The sequence below is a fragment of the Brienomyrus brachyistius genome, chromosome 4, assembly GCF_023856365.1.
Source record: "Brienomyrus brachyistius isolate T26 chromosome 4, BBRACH_0.4, whole genome shotgun sequence".
Taxonomy (NCBI): Eukaryota; Metazoa; Chordata; class Actinopteri; order Osteoglossiformes; family Mormyridae; genus Brienomyrus; species Brienomyrus brachyistius.
In genome coordinates, this window is record NC_064536.1 from 26786461 (window position 1) to 26802344 (window position 15884).

Here is a 15884-nt window from a genome sequence, read left to right on the forward strand (position 1 = left end):
GAGCATGAGCAATGAGGCCGCGAGCTGAGCCTCGTCGAAAAAGCAATGAGGCCGCGAGCTGAGCCGTGTCGAGTGAGCAATGAGGCCGCGAGCTGAGCCTGAGCAATGAGGCCGCGAGATGAGCGTGAGCAATGAGGCCGCGAGCTGAGCCGCGTGGTGTGAGCAATGAGGCCGCGAGCTAAGCTTGAGCAATGAGGCCGCGAGCTGAGCCGCATGGCGTGAGCAATGAGACCGCGAGCTGAGCGTGAGCAATGAGGCCGCGAGCTGAGCCGCGTGGCGTGAGCAATGAGGCCGCGAGCTGAGCCTCGTCGTAAAAGCAATAAGGCCGCGAGCTGAGCCGCGTCGCGTGAGCAATGAGGCCGCGTGTTGAGCTGCGTGACGTGAGCAATGAGGCTGCGAGCTGAGCATGAGCAATGAGGCCGCGAGCTGAGCCTCGTCGAAAAAGCAATGAGGCCGCGAGCTGAGCCGTGTCGAGTGAGCAATGAGGCCGCGAGCTGAGCCTGAGCAATGAGGCCGCGAGATGAGCGTGAGCAATGAGGCCGCGAGCTGAGCCGCGTGGTGTGAGCAATGAGGCCGCGAGCTAAGCTTGAGCAATGAGGCCGCGAGCTGAGCCGCATGGCGTGAGCAATGAGACCGCGAGCTGAGCGTGAGCAATGAGGCCGCGAGCTGAGCCGCGTGGCGTGAGCAATGAGGCCGCGAGCTAAGCTTGAGCAATGAGGCCGCGAGCTGAGCCGCATGGCGTGAGCAATGAGGCCGCGAGCTGAGCGTGAGTAATGAGGCCGCAAGCTAAGCTGCGTGACGTGAGCAAGGAGGCCGCGAGCTAAGCTTGAGCAATGAGGCCGCGAGCTGAGCCGTGTGGCATGAGCAATGAGGCCGCGAGCTGAGTGTGAGCAATGAGGCTGCGAGCTGAGCGTGAGCAATGAGGCCGCGAGCTGAGCTGCGTGACGTGAGCAATGAGGCCGCGAGCTGAGCGTGAGCAATGAGGCCGTGAGCTGAGCCGCGTCGAGTGCGCAATGAGGCCGCGAGCTGAGCCGCGTGGTGTGAGAAATGAGGCCGCTAGCTGAGCGTGAGCAATGAGGCCGCGAGCTGAGCGTGAGCAATGAGGCCGCGAGCTGAGCCGCGTGGCGTGAGCAATGAGGCCGCGAGCTAAGCTTGAGCAATGAGGCCGCGAGCTGAGCCGCATGGCGTGAGCAATGAGACCGCGAGCTGAGCGTGAGCAATGAGGCCGCGAGCTGAGCCGCGTGGCGTGAGCAATGAGACCGCGAGCTGAGCGTGAGCAATGAGGCCGCGAGCTGAGCCGCGTGGCGTGAGCAATGAGGCCGCGAGCTAAGCTTGAGCAATGAGGCCGCGAGCTGAGCCGCATGGCGTGAGCAATGAGGCCGCGAGCTGAGCGTGAGCAATGAGGCCGCAAGCTGAGCTGCGTGACGTGAGCAAGGAGGCCGCGAGCTAAGCTTGAGCAAGGAGGCCGCGAGCTGAGCGTGAGCAATGAGGCCGCGAGCTGAGCCTCGTCGTAAAAGCAATAAGGCCGCGAGCTGAGCCGCGTCGCGTGAGCAATGAGGCCGCGTGTTGAGCTGCGTGACGTGAGCAATGAGGCTGCGAGCTGAGCATGAGCAATGAGGCCGCGAGCTGAGCCGCGTGGCGTGAGCAATGAGGCCGCGAGCTGAGCCTCGTCGTAAAAGCAATAAGGCCGCGAGCTGAGCCGCGTCGCGTGAGCAATGAGGCCGCGTGTTGAGCTGCGTGACGTGAGCAATGAGGCTGCGAGCTGAGCATGAGCAATGAGGCCGCGAGCTGAGCCGCGTGACGTGAGCAATGAGGCCGCGAGCTAAGCTTGAGCAATGAGGCCGCGAGCTGAGCCATGTGGCATGAGCAATGAGGCCGCGAGCTGAGCGTGAGCAATGAGGCCGCGAGCTGAGCCGCGTCGCGTGAGCAATGAGGCCGCGAGCTGAGCCGCGTCGCGTGAGCAATGAGGCCGCGAGCTGAGTGTGAGCAATGAGGCCGCGAGCTGAGCCTCGTCGCGTGAGCAATGAGGCCGCAAGCTGAGCCGCGTCGCGTGAGCAATGAGGCCGCGAGCTGAGTGTGAGCAATGAGGCCGCGAGCTGAGCCTCGTCGTAAAAGCAATAAGGCCGCGAGCTGAGCCGCGTCGCGTGAGCAATGAGGCCGCGTGCTGAGCTACGTGACGTGAGCAATGAGGCTGCGAGCTGAGCATGAGCAATGAGGCCGCGAGCTGAGCCGCGTCGAGTGAGCAATGAGGCCGCGAGCTGAGCCGCGTGGCGTGAGCAATGAGGCCGCGAGCTAAGCTTGAGCAATGAGGCCGCGAGCTGAGCCGTGTGGCATGAGCAATGAGGCCGCGAGCTGAGCGTGAGCAATGAGGCCGCGAGCTGAGCGTGAGCAATGAGGCCGCGTGCTGAGCTGCGTGACGTGAGCAATGAGGCTGCGAGCTGAGCATGAGCAATGAGGCCGCTAGCTGAGCCGCGTCGAGTGAGCAATGAGGCCGCGAGCTGAGCGTGAGCAATGAGGCCGCGTGCTGAGCTGCGTGACGTGAGCAATGAGGCCGCGAGCTGAGCGTGAGCAATGAGGCCGCGAGCTGAGCCGCGTCGCGTGAGCAATGAGGCCGCGAGCTGAGTGTGAGCAATGAGGCCGCGTGCTGAGCTGCGTGACGTGACCAATGAGGCTGCGAGCTGAGCATGAGCAATGAGGCCGTGAGCTGAGCCACGTCGAGTGAGCAATGAGGCCGCGAGCTGAGCCGCGTGGCGTGAGCAATGAGGCCGCTAGCTGAGCGTGAGCAATGAGGCCGCGAGCTATGCATGAGCAATGAGGCCGCGAGCTAAGCATGAGCAATGAGGCCGCAAGCTGAGCTGCGTGACGTGAGCAATGAGGCCGTGAGCTAAGCTTGAGCAATGAGGCCGCGAGCTGAGCCGTGTGGCATGAGCAATGAGGCCGCGAGCTGAGTGTGAGCAATGAGGCCGCGAGCTGAGCCTCGTCGAAAAAGCAATAAGGCCGCGAGCTGAGCCGCGTTGCGTGAGCAATGAGGCCGCGAGCTGAGCGTGAGCAATGAGGCCGCGTGCTGAGCTGCGTGACGTGAGCAATGAGGCTGCGAGCTGAGCATGAGCAATGAGGCCGCGAGCTGAGCCGCGTCGAGTGAGCAATGAGGCAGCGAACTGAGCCGCGTGGCGTGAGCAATGAGGCCGCGAGCTGAGCGTGAGCAATGAGGCCGCGAGCTGAGCGTGAGCAATGAGGCCGCGAGCTGAGCCTCGTCGTAAAAGCAATAAGGCCGCGAGCTGAGCCGCGTCGCGTGAGCAATGAGGCCGCGTGTTGAGCTGCGTGACGTGAGCAATGAGGCTGCGAGCTGAGCATGAGCAATGAGGCCGCGAGCTGAGCCTCGTCGAAAAAGCAATGAGGCCGCGAGCTGAGCCGTGTCGAGTGAGCAATGAGGCCGCGAGCTGAGCCTGAGCAATGAGGCCGCGAGATGAGCGTGAGCAATGAGGCCGCGAGCTGAGCCGCGTGGTGTGAGCAATGAGGCCGCGAGCTAAGCTTGAGCAATGAGGCCGCGAGCTGAGCCGCATGGCGTGAGCAATGAGACCGCGAGCTGAGCGTGAGCAATGAGGCCGCGAGCTGAGCCGCGTGGCGTGAGCAATGAGGCCGCGAGCTAAGCTTGAGCAATGAGGCCGCGAGCTGAGCCGCATGGCGTGAGCAATGAGGCCGCGAGCTGAGCGTGAGTAATGAGGCCGCAAGCTAAGCTGCGTGACGTGAGCAAGGAGGCCGCGAGCTAAGCTTGAGCAATGAGGCCGCGAGCTGAGCCGTGTGGCATGAGCAATGAGGCCGCGAGCTGAGTGTGAGCAATGAGGCTGCGAGCTGAGCCGCATGGCGTGAGCAATGAGACCGCGAGCTGAGCGTGAGCAATGAGGCCGCGAGCTGAGCCGCGTGGCGTGAGCAATGAGGCCGCGAGCTAAGCTTGAGCAATGAGGCCGCGAGCTGAGCCGCATGGCGTGAGCAATGAGGCCGCGAGCTGAGCGTGAGCAATGAGGCCGCAAGCTGATCTGCGTGACGTGAGCAAGGAGGCCGCGAGCTAAGCTTGAGCAATGAGGCCGCGAGCTGAGCCGTGTGGCATGAGCAATGAGGCCGCGAGCTGAGCGTGAGCAATGAGGCCGCGAGCTGAGCCTCGTCGTAAAAGCAATAAGGCCGCGAGCTGAGCCGCGTCGCGTGAGCAATGAGGCCGCGTGTTGAGCTGCGTGACGTGAGCAATGAGGCTGCGAGCTGAGCATGAGCAATGAGGCCGCGAGCTGAGCCGCGTGGCGTGAGCAATGAGGCCGCGAGCTGAGCCTCGTCGTAAAAGCAATAAGGCCGCGAGCTGAGCCGCGTCGCGTGAGCAATGAGGCCGCGTGTTGAGCTGCGTGACGTGAGCAATGAGGCTGCGAGCTGAGCATGAGCAATGAGGCCGCGAGCTGAGCCTCGTCGAAAAAGCAATGAGGCCGCGAGCTGAGCCGTGTCGAGTGAGCAATGAGGCCGCGAGCTGAGCCTGAGCAATGAGGCCGCGAGATGAGCGTGAGCAATGAGGCCGCGAGCTGAGCCGCGTGGTGTGAGCAATGAGGCCGCGAGCTAAGCTTGAGCAATGAGGCCGCGAGCTGAGCCGCATGGCGTGAGCAATGAGACCGCGAGCTGAGCGTGAGCAATGAGGCCGCGAGCTGAGCCGCGTGGCGTGAGCAATGAGGCCGCGAGCTAAGCTTGAGCAATGAGGCCGCGAGCTGAGCCGCATGGCGTGAGCAATGAGGCCGCGAGCTGAGCGTGAGTAATGAGGCCGCAAGCTAAGCTGCGTGACGTGAGCAAGGAGGCCGCGAGCTAAGCTTGAGCAATGAGGCCGCGAGCTGAGCCGTGTGGCATGAGCAATGAGGCCGCGAGCTGAGTGTGAGCAATGAGGCTGCGAGCTGAGCGTGAGCAATGAGGCCGCGAGCTGAGCTGCGTGACGTGAGCAATGAGGCCGCGAGCTGAGCGTGAGCAATGAGGCCGTGAGCTGAGCCGCGTCGAGTGCGCAATGAGGCCGCGAGCTGAGCCGCGTGGTGTGAGAAATGAGGCCGCTAGCTGAGCGTGAGCAATGAGGCCGCGAGCTGAGCGTGAGCAATGAGGCCGCGAGCTGAGCCGCGTGGCGTGAGCAATGAGGCCGCGAGCTAAGCTTGAGCAATGAGGCCGCGAGCTGAGCCGCATGGCGTGAGCAATGAGACCGCGAGCTGAGCGTGAGCAATGAGGCCGCGAGCTGAGCCGCGTGGCGTGAGCAATGAGACCGCGAGCTGAGCGTGAGCAATGAGGCCGCGAGCTGAGCCGCGTGGCGTGAGCAATGAGGCCGCGAGCTAAGCTTGAGCAATGAGGCCGCGAGCTGAGCCGCATGGCGTGAGCAATGAGGCCGCGAGCTGAGCGTGAGCAATGAGGCCGCAAGCTGAGCTGCGTGACGTGAGCAAGGAGGCCGCGAGCTAAGCTTGAGCAAGGAGGCCGCGAGCTGAGCGTGAGCAATGAGGCCGCGAGCTGAGCCTCGTCGTAAAAGCAATAAGGCCGCGAGCTGAGCCGCGTCGCGTGAGCAATGAGGCCGCGTGTTGAGCTGCGTGACGTGAGCAATGAGGCTGCGAGCTGAGCATGAGCAATGAGGCCGCGAGCTGAGCCGCGTGGCGTGAGCAATGAGGCCGCGAGCTGAGCCTCGTCGTAAAAGCAATAAGGCCGCGAGCTGAGCCGCGTCGCGTGAGCAATGAGGCCGCGTGTTGAGCTGCGTGACGTGAGCAATGAGGCTGCGAGCTGAGCATGAGCAATGAGGCCGCGAGCTGAGCCGCGTGACGTGAGCAATAAGGCCGCGAGCTAAGCTTGAGCAATGAGGCCGCGAGCTGAGCCATGTGGCATGAGCAATGAGGCCGCGAGCTGAGCGTGAGCAATGAGGCCGCGAGCTGAGCCGCGTCGCGTGAGCAATGAGGCCGCGAGCTGAGCCGCGTCGCGTGAGCAATGAGGCCGCGAGCTGAGTGTGAGCAATGAGGCCGCGAGCTGAGCCTCGTCGCGTGAGCAATGAGGCCGCGAGCTGAGCCGCGTCGCGTGAGCAATGAGGCCGCGAGCTGAGTGTGAGCAATGAGGCCGCGAGCTGAGCCTCGTCGTAAAAGCAATAAGGCCGCGAGCTGAGCCGCGTCGCGTGAGCAATGAGGCCGCGTGCTGAGCTACGTGACGTGAGCAATGAGGCTGCGAGCTGAGCATGAGCAATGAGGCCGCGAGCTGAGCCGCGTCGAGTGAGCAATGAGGCCGCGAGCTGAGCCGCGTGGCGTGAGCAATGAGGCCGCGAGCTAAGCTTGAGCAATGAGGCCGCGAGCTGAGCCGTGTGGCATGAGCAATGAGGCCGCGAGCTGAGCGTGAGCAATGAGGCCGCGAGCTGAGCGTGAGCAATGAGGCCGCGTGCTGAGCTGCGTGACGTGAGCAATGAGGCTGCGAGCTGAGCATGAGCAATGAGGCCGCTAGCTGAGCCGCGTCGAGTGAGCAATGAGGCCGCGAGCTGAGCGTGAGCAATGAGGCCGCGTGCTGAGCTGCGTGACGTGAGCAATGAGGCCGCGAGCTGAGCGTGAGCAATGAGGCCGCGAGCTGAGCCGCGTCGCGTGAGCAATGAGGCCGCGAGCTGAGTGTGAGCAATGAGGCCGCGTGCTGAGCTGCGTGACGTGACCAATGAGGCTGCGAGCTGAGCATGAGCAATGAGGCCGTGAGCTGAGCCACGTCGAGTGAGCAATGAGGCCGCGAGCTGAGCCGCGTGGCGTGAGCAATGAGGCCGCTAGCTGAGCGTGAGCAATGAGGCCGCGAGCTATGCATGAGCAATGAGGCCGCGAGCTAAGCATGAGCAATGAGGCCGCAAGCTGAGCTGCGTGACGTGAGCAATGAGGCCGTGAGCTAAGCTTGAGCAATGAGGCCGCGAGCTGAGCCGTGTGGCATGAGCAATGAGGCCGCGAGCTGAGTGTGAGCAATGAGGCCGCGAGCTGAGCCTCGTCGAAAAAGCAATAAGGCCGCGAGCTGAGCCGCGTTGCGTGAGCAATGAGGCCGCGAGCTGAGCGTGAGCAATGAGGCCGCGTGCTGAGCTGCGTGACGTGAGCAATGAGGCTGCGAGCTGAGCATGAGCAATGAGGCCGCGAGCTGAGCCGCCTCGAGTGAGCAATGAGGCAGCGAACTGAGCCGCGTGGCGTGAGCAATGAGGCCGCGAGCTGAGCGTGAGCAATGAGGCCGCGAGCTGAGCGTGAGCAATGAGGCCGCGAGCTGAGCCTCGTCGTAAAAGCAATAAGGCCGCGAGCTGAGCCGCGTCGCGTGAGCAATGAGGCCGCGAGCTGAGCGTGAGCAATGAGGCCGCGAGCTGAGCCGCGTGGCGTGAGCAATGAGGCCGCGAGCTAAGCTTGAGCAATGAGGCCGCGAGCTGAGCCGTGTGGCATGAGCAATGAGGCCGCGAGCTGAGCGTGAGCAATGAGGCCGCGAGCTGAGCGTGAGCAATGAGGCCGCAAGCTGAGCTGCGTGACGTGAGCAATGAGGCCGCGAGCTGAGCCGCGTCGCGTGAGCAATGAGGCCGCGAGCTGAGTGTGAGCAATGAGGCTGCGAGCTGAGCGTGAGCAATGAGGCCGCGAGCTGAGCTGCGTGACGTGAGCAATGAGGCCGCGAGCTGAGCGTGAGCAATGAGGCCGTGAGCTGAGCTTGAGCAATGAGGCCGCGAGCTGAGCCGCGTGGCGTGAGCAATGAGGCCGCGAGCTGAGCCTCGTCGTAAAAGCAATAAGGCCGCGAGCTGAGCCGCGTCGCGTGAGCAATGAGGCCGCGTGTTGAGCTGCGTGACGTGAGCAATGAGGCCGCGAGCTAAGCTTGAGCAATGAGGCCGCGCGCTGAGCCATGTGGCATGAGCAATGAGGCCGCGAGCTGAGCGTGAGCAATGAGGCCGCGAGCTGAGCCGCGTCGCGTGAGCAATGAGGCCGCGAGCTGAGCCGCGTCGCGTGAGCAATGAGGCCGCGAGCTGAGTGTGAGCAATGAGGCCGCGTGCTGAGCTACGTGACGTGAGCAATGAGGCTGCGAGCTGAGCATGAGCAATGAGGCCGCGAGCTGAGCCGCGTCGAGTGAGCAATGAGGCCGCGAGCTGAGCCGCGTGGCGTGAGCAATGAGGCCGCGAGCTAAGCTTGAGCAATGAGGCCGCGAGCTGAGCCGTGTGGCATGAGCAATGAGGCCGCGAGCTGAGCGTGAGCAATGAGGCCGCGAGCTGAGCGTGAGCAATGAGGCCGCGTGCTGAGCTGCGTGACGTGAGCAATGAGGCTGCGAGCTGAGCATGAGCAATGAGGCCGCTAGCTGAGCCGCGTCGAGTGAGCAATGAGGCCGCGAGCTGAGCGTGAGCAATGAGGCCGCGTGCTGAGCTGCGTGACGTGAGCAATGAGGCCGCGAGCTGAGCGTGAGCAATGAGGCCGCGAGCTGAGCCGCGTGGCGTGAGCAATGAGGCCGCGAGCTAAGCTTGAGCAATGAGGCCGCGAGCTGAGCCGTGTGGCATGAGCAATGAGGCCGCGAGCTGAGCGTGAGCAATGAGGCCGCGAGCTGAGCGTGAGCAATGAGGCCGCAAGCTGAGCTGCGTGACGTGAGCAATGAGGCCGCGAGCTGAGTGTGAGCAATGAGGCTGCGAGCTGAGCGTGAGCAATGAGGCCGCGAGCTGAGCTGCGTGACGTGAGCAATGAGGCCGCGAGCTGAGCGTGAGCAATGAGGCCGTGAGCTGAGCCGCGTCGAGTGCGCAATGAGGCCGCGAGCTGAGCCGCGTCGCGTGAGCAATGAGGCCGCGAGCTAAGCATGAGCAATGAGGCCGCAAGCTGAGCTGCGTGACGTGAGCAATGAGGCCGTGAGCTAAGCTTGAGCAATGAGGCCGCGAGCTGAGCCGTGTGGCATGAGCAATGAGGCCGCGAGCTGAGTGTGAGCAATGAGGCCGCGAGCTGAGCCTCGTCGAAAAAGCAATAAGGCCGCGAGCTGAGCCGCGTTGCGTGAGCAATGAGGCCGCGAGCTGAGCGTGAGCAATGAGGCCGCGTGCTGAGCTGCGTGACGTGAGCAATGAGGCTGCGAGCTGAGCATGAGCAATGAGGCCGCGAGCTGAGCCGCGTCGAGTGAGCAATGAGGCAGCGAACTGAGCCGCGTGGCGTGAGCAATGAGGCCGCGAGCTGAGCGTGAGCAATGAGGCCGCGAGCTGAGCGTGAGCAATGAGGCCGCGAGCTGAGCCTCGTCGTAAAAGCAATAAGGCCGCGAGCTGAGCCGCGTCGCGTGAGCAATGAGGCCGCGAGCTGAGCGTGAGCAATGAGGCCGCGAGCTGAGCCGCGTGGCGTGAGCAATGAGGCCGCGAGCTAAGCTTGAGCAATGAGGCCGCGAGCTGAGCCGTGTGGCATGAGCAATGAGGCCGCGAGCTGAGCGTGAGCAATGAGGCCGCGAGCTGAGCGTGAGCAATGAGGCCGCAAGCTGAGCTGCGTGACGTGAGCAATGAGGCCGCGAGCTGAGCCGCGTCGCGTGAGCAATGAGGCCGCGAGCTGAGTGTGAGCAATGAGGCTGCGAGCTGAGCGTGAGCAATGAGGCCGCGAGCTGAGCTGCGTGACGTGAGCAATGAGGCCGCGAGCTGAGCGTGAGCAATGAGGCCGTGAGCTGAGCTTGAGCAATGAGGCCGCGAGCTGAGCCGCGTGGCGTGAGCAATGAGGCCGCGAGCTGAGCCTCGTCGTAAAAGCAATAAGGCCACGAGCTGAGCCGCGTCGCGTGAGCAATGAGGCCGCGTGTTGAGCTGCGTGACGTGAGCAATGAGGCCGCGAGCTAAGCTTGAGCAATGAGGCCGCGCGCTGAGCCATGTGGCATGAGCAATGAGGCCGCGAGCTGAGCGTGAGCAATGAGGCCGCGAGCTGAGCCGCGTCGCGTGAGCAATGAGGCCGCGAGCTGAGCCGCGTCGCGTGAGCAATGAGGCCGCGAGCTGAGTGTGAGCAATGAGGCCGCGTGCTGAGCTACGTGACGTGAGCAATGAGGCTGCGAGCTGAGCATGAGCAATGAGGCCGCGAGCTGAGCCGCGTCGAGTGAGCAATGAGGCCGCGAGCTGAGCCGCGTGGCGTGAGCAATGAGGCCGCGAGCTAAGCTTGAGCAATGAGGCCGCGAGCTGAGCCGTGTGGCATGAGCAATGAGGCCGCGAGCTGAGCGTGAGCAATGAGGCCGCGAGCTGAGCGTGAGCAATGAGGCCGCGTGCTGAGCTGCGTGACGTGAGCAATGAGGCTGCGAGCTGAGCATGAGCAATGAGGCCGCTAGCTGAGCCGCGTCGAGTGAGCAATGAGGCCGCGAGCTGAGCGTGAGCAATGAGGCCGCGTGCTGAGCTGCGTGACGTGAGCAATGAGGCCGCGAGCTGAGCGTGAGCAATGAGGCCGCGAGCTGAGCCGCGTGGCGTGAGCAATGAGGCCGCGAGCTAAGCTTGAGCAATGAGGCCGCGAGCTGAGCCGTGTGGCATGAGCAATGAGGCCGCGAGCTGAGCGTGAGCAATGAGGCCGCGAGCTGAGCGTGAGCAATGAGGCCGCAAGCTGAGCTGCGTGACGTGAGCAATGAGGCCGCGAGCTGAGTGTGAGCAATGAGGCTGCGAGCTGAGCGTGAGCAATGAGGCCGCGAGCTGAGCTGCGTGACGTGAGCAATGAGGCCGCGAGCTGAGCGTGAGCAATGAGGCCGTGAGCTGAGCCGCGTCGAGTGCGCAATGAGGCCGCGAGCTGAGCCGCGTCGCGTGAGCAATGAGGCCGCGTGTTGAGCTGCGTGACGTGAGCAATGAGGCTGCGAGCTGAGCATGAGCAATGAGGCCGCGAGCTGAGCCGCGTGGCGTGAGCAATGAGGCCGCGAGCTAAGCTTGAGCAATGAGGCCGCGAGCTGAGCCATGTGGCATGAGCAATGAGGCCGCGAGCTGAGCGTGAGCAATGAGGCCGCGAGCTGAGCCGCGTCGCGTGAGCAATGAGGCCGCGAGCTGAGCCGCGTCGCGTGAGCAATGAGGCCGCGAGCTGAGTGTGAGCAATGAGGCCGCGTGCTGAGCTACGTGACGTGAGCAATGAGGCTGCGAGCTGAGCATGAGCAATGAGGCCGCGAGCTGAGCCGCGTCGAGTGAGCAATGAGGCCGCGAGCTGAGCCGCGTGGCGTGAGCAATGAGGCCGCGAGCTAAGCTTGAGCAATGAGGCCGCGAGCTGAGCCGTGTGGCATGAGCAATGAGGCCGCGAGCTGAGCGTGAGCAATGAGGCCGCGAGCTGAGCGTGAGCAATGAGGCCGCGTGCTGAGCTGCGTGACGTGAGCAATGAGGCTGCGAGCTGAGCATGAGCAATGAGGCCGCTAGCTGAGCCGCGTCGAGTGAGCAATGAGGCCGCGAGCTGAGCGTGAGCAATGAGGCCGCGTGCTGAGCTGCGTGACGTGAGCAATGAGGCCGCGAGCTGAGCGTGAGCAATGAGGCCGCGAGCTGAGCCGCGTGGCGTGAGCAATGAGGCCGCGAGCTAAGCTTGAGCAATGAGGCCGCGAGCTGAGCCGTGTGGCATGAGCAATGAGGCCGCGAGCTGAGCGTGAGCAATGAGGCCGCGAGCTGAGCGTGAGCAATGAGGCCGCAAGCTGAGCTGCGTGACGTGAGCAATGAGGCCGCGAGCTGAGTGTGAGCAATGAGGCTGCGAGCTGAGCGTGAGCAATGAGGCCGCGAGCTGAGCTGCGTGACGTGAGCAATGAGGCCGCGAGCTGAGCGTGAGCAATGAGGCCGTGAGCTGAGCCGCGTCGAGTGCGCAATGAGGCCGCGAGCTGAGCCGCGTGGTGTGAGAAATGAGGCCGCTAGCTGAGCGTGAGCAATGAGGCCGCGAGCTGAGCGTGAGCAATGAGGCCGCGAGCTGAGCCGCGTGGCGTGAGCAATGAGGCCGCGTGTTGAGCTGCGTGACGTGAGCAATGAGGCTGCGAGCTGAGCATGAGCAATGAGGCCGCGAGCTGAGCCGCGTGGCGTGAGCAATGAGGCCGCGAGCTGAGCCTCGTCGTAAAAGCAATAAGGCCGCGAGCTGAGCCGCGTCGCGTGAGCAATGAGGCCGCGTGTTGAGCTGCGTGACGTGAGCAATGAGGCTGCGAGCTGAGCATGAGCAATGAGGCCGCGAGCTGAGCCTCGTCGAAAAAGCAATGAGGCCGCGAGCTGAGCCGTGTCGAGTGAGCAATGAGGCCGCGAGCTGAGCCTGAGCAATGAGGCCGCGAGATGAGCGTGAGCAATGAGGCCGCGAGCTGAGCCGCGTGGTGTGAGCAATGAGGCCGCGAGCTAAGCTTGAGCAATGAGGCCGCGAGCTGAGCCGCATGGCGTGAGCAATGAGACCGCGAGCTGAGCGTGAGCAATGAGGCCGCGAGCTGAGCCGCGTGGCGTGAGCAATGAGGCCGCGAGCTAAGCTTGAGCAATGAGGCCGCGAGCTGAGCCGCATGGCGTGAGCAATGAGGCCGCGAGCTGAGCGTGAGTAATGAGGCCGCAAGCTAAGCTGCGTGACGTGAGCAAGGAGGCCGCGAGCTAAGCTTGAGCAATGAGGCCGCGAGCTGAGCCGTGTGGCATGAGCAATGAGGCCGCGAGCTGAGTGTGAGCAATGAGGCTGCGAGCTGAGCGTGAGCAATGAGGCCGCGAGCTGAGCTGCGTGACGTGAGCAATGAGGCCGCGAGCTGAGCGTGAGCAATGAGGCCGTGAGCTGAGCCGCGTCGAGTGCGCAATGAGGCCGCGAGCTGAGCCGCGTGGTGTGAGAAATGAGGCCGCTAGCTGAGCGTGAGCAATGAGGCCGCGAGCTGAGCGTGAGCAATGAGGCCGCGAGCTGAGCCGCGTGGCGTGAGCAATGAGGCCGCGAGCTAAGCTTGAGCAATGAGGCCGCGAGCTGAGCCGCATGGCGTGAGCAATGAGACCGCGAGCTGAGCGTGAGCAATGAGGCCGCGAGCTGAGCCGCGTGGCGTGAGCAATGAGGCCGCGAGCTAAGCTTGAGCAATGAGGCCGCGAGCTGAGCCGCATGGCGTGAGCAATGAGACCGCGAGCTGAGCGTGAGCAATGAGGCCGCGAGCTGAGCCGCGTGGCGTGAGCAATGAGGCCGCGAGCTAAGCTTGAGCAATGAGGCCGCGAGCTGAGCCGCATGGCGTGAGCAATGAGGCCGCGAGCTGAGCGTGAGCAATGAGGCCGCAAGCTGAGCTGCGTGACGTGAGCAAGGAGGCCGCGAGCTAAGCTTGAGCAAGGAGGCCGCGAGCTGAGCGTGAGCAATGAGGCCGCGAGCTGAGCCTCGTCGTAAAAGCAATAAGGCCGCGAGCTGAGCCGCGTCGCGTGAGCAATGAGGCCGCGTGTTGAGCTGCGTGACGTGAGCAATGAGGCTGCGAGCTGAGCATGAGCAATGAGGCCGCGAGCTGAGCCGCGTGGCGTGAGCAATGAGGCCGCGAGCTGAGCCTCGTCGTAAAAGCAATAAGGCCGCGAGCTGAGCCGCGTCGCGTGAGCAATGAGGCCGCGTGTTGAGCTGCGTGACGTGAGCAATGAGGCTGCGAGCTGAGCATGAGCAATGAGGCCGCGAGCTGAGCCGCGTGACGTGAGCAATGAGGCCGCGAGCTAAGCTTGAGCAATGAGGCCGCGAGCTGAGCCATGTGGCATGAGCAATGAGGCCGCGAGCTGAGCGTGAGCAATGAGGCCGCGAGCTGAGCCGCGTCGCGTGAGCAATGAGGCCGCGAGCTGAGCCGCGTCGCGTGAGCAATGAGGCCGCGAGCTGAGTGTGAGCAATGAGGCCGCGAGCTGAGCCTCGTCGCGTGAGCAATGAGGCCGCGAGCTGAGCCGCGTCGCGTGAGCAATGAGGCCGCGAGCTGAGTGTGAGCAATGAGGCCGCGAGCTGAGCCTCGTCGTAAAAGCAATAAGGCCGCGAGCTGAGCCGCGTCGCGTGAGCAATGAGGCCGCGTGCTGAGCTACGTGACGTGAGCAATGAGGCTGCGAGCTGAGCATGAGCAATGAGGCCGCGAGCTGAGCCGCGTCGAGTGAGCAATGAGGCCGCGAGCTGAGCCGCGTGGCGTGAGCAATGAGGCCGCGAGCTAAGCTTGAGCAATGAGGCCGCGAGCTGAGCCGTGTGGCATGAGCAATGAGGCCGCGAGCTGAGCGTGAGCAATGAGGCCGCGAGCTGAGCGTGAGCAATGAGGCCGCGTGCTGAGCTGCGTGACGTGAGCAATGAGGCTGCGAGCTGAGCATGAGCAATGAGGCCGCTAGCTGAGCCGCGTCGAGTGAGCAATGAGGCCGCGAGCTGAGCGTGAGCAATGAGGCCGCGTGCTGAGCTGCGTGACGTGAGCAATGAGGCCGCGAGCTGAGCGTGAGCAATGAGGCCGCGAGCTGAGCCGCGTCGCGTGAGCAATGAGGCCGCGAGCTTAGTGTGAGCAATGAGGCCGCGTGCTGAGCTGCGTGACGTGACCAATGAGGCTGCGAGCTGAGCATGAGCAATGAGGCCGTGAGCTGAGCCACGTCGAGTGAGCAATGAGGCCGCGAGCTGAGCCGCGTGGCGTGAGCAATGAGGCCGCTAGCTGAGCGTGAGCAATGAGGCCGCGAGCTATGCATGAGCAATGAGGCCGCGAGCTAAGCATGAGCAATGAGGCCGCAAGCTGAGCTGCGTGACGTGAGCAATGAGGCCGTGAGCTAAGCTTGAGCAATGAGGCCGCGAGCTGAGCCGTGTGGCATGAGCAATGAGGCCGCGAGCTGAGTGTGAGCAATGAGGCCGCGAGCTGAGCCTCGTCGAAAAAGCAATAAGGCCGCGAGCTGAGCCGCGTTGCGTGAGCAATGAGGCCGCGAGCTGAGCGTGAGCAATGAGGCCGCGTGCTGAGCTGCGTGACGTGAGCAATGAGGCTGCGAGCTGAGCATGAGCAATGAGGCCGCGAGCTGAGCCGCGTCGAGTGAGCAATGAGGCAGCGAACTGAGCCGCGTGGCGTGAGCAATGAGGCCGCGAGCTGAGCGTGAGCAATGAGGCCGCGAGCTGAGCGTGAGCAATGAGGCCGCGAGCTGAGCCTCGTCGTAAAAGCAATAAGGCCGCGAGCTGAGCCGCGTCGCGTGAGCAATGAGGCCGCGAGCTGAGCGTGAGCAATGAGGCCGCGAGCTGAGCCGCGTGGCGTGAGCAATGAGGCCGCGAGCTAAGCTTGAGCAATGAGGCCGCGAGCTGAGCCGTGTGGCATGAGCAATGAGGCCGCGAGCTGAGCGTGAGCAATGAGGCCGCGAGCTGAGCGTGAGCAATGAGGCCGCAAGCTGAGCTGCGTGACGTGAGCAATGAGGCCGCGAGCTGAGCCGCGTCGCGTGAGCAATGAGGCCGCGAGCTGAGTGTGAGCAATGAGGCTGCGAGCTGAGCGTGAGCAATGAGGCCGCGAGCTGAGCTGCGTGACGTGAGCAATGAGGCCGCGAGCTGAGCGTGAGCAATGAGGCCGTGAGCTGAGCTTGAGCAATGAGGCCGCGAGCTGAGCCGCGTGGCGTGAGCAATGAGGCCGCGAGCTGAGCCTCGTCGTAAAAGCAATAAGGCCGCGAGCTGAGCCGCGTCGCGTGAGCAATGAGGCCGCGTGTTGAGCTGCGTGACGTGAGCAATGAGGCCGCGAGCTAAGCTTGAGCAATGAGGCCGCGCGCTGAGCCATGTGGCATGAGCAATGAGGCCGCGAGCTGAGCGTGAGCAATGAGGCCGCGAGCTGAGCCGCGTCGCGTGAGCAATGAGGCCGCGAGCTGAGCCGCGTCGCGTGAGCAATGAGGCCGCGAGCTGAGTGTGAGCAATGAGGCCGCGTGCTGAGCTACGTGACGTGAGCAATGAGGCTGCGAGCTGAGCATGAGCAATGAGGCCGCGAGCTGAGCCGCGTCGAGTGAGCAATGAGGCCGCGAGCTGAGCCGCGTGGCGTGAGCAATG

General features: G+C 64.0%; 1 protein-coding gene across 3 annotated transcripts in view; it reads right to left on the reverse strand.

Annotated features, from left to right (window-relative positions):
- Positions 1–15884, reverse strand: part of LOC125740089 (polymeric immunoglobulin receptor-like) — a 179026-nt gene that overhangs the window by 92773 nt on the left and 70369 nt on the right. The gene's annotated exons all lie outside the window — the stretch shown is intronic.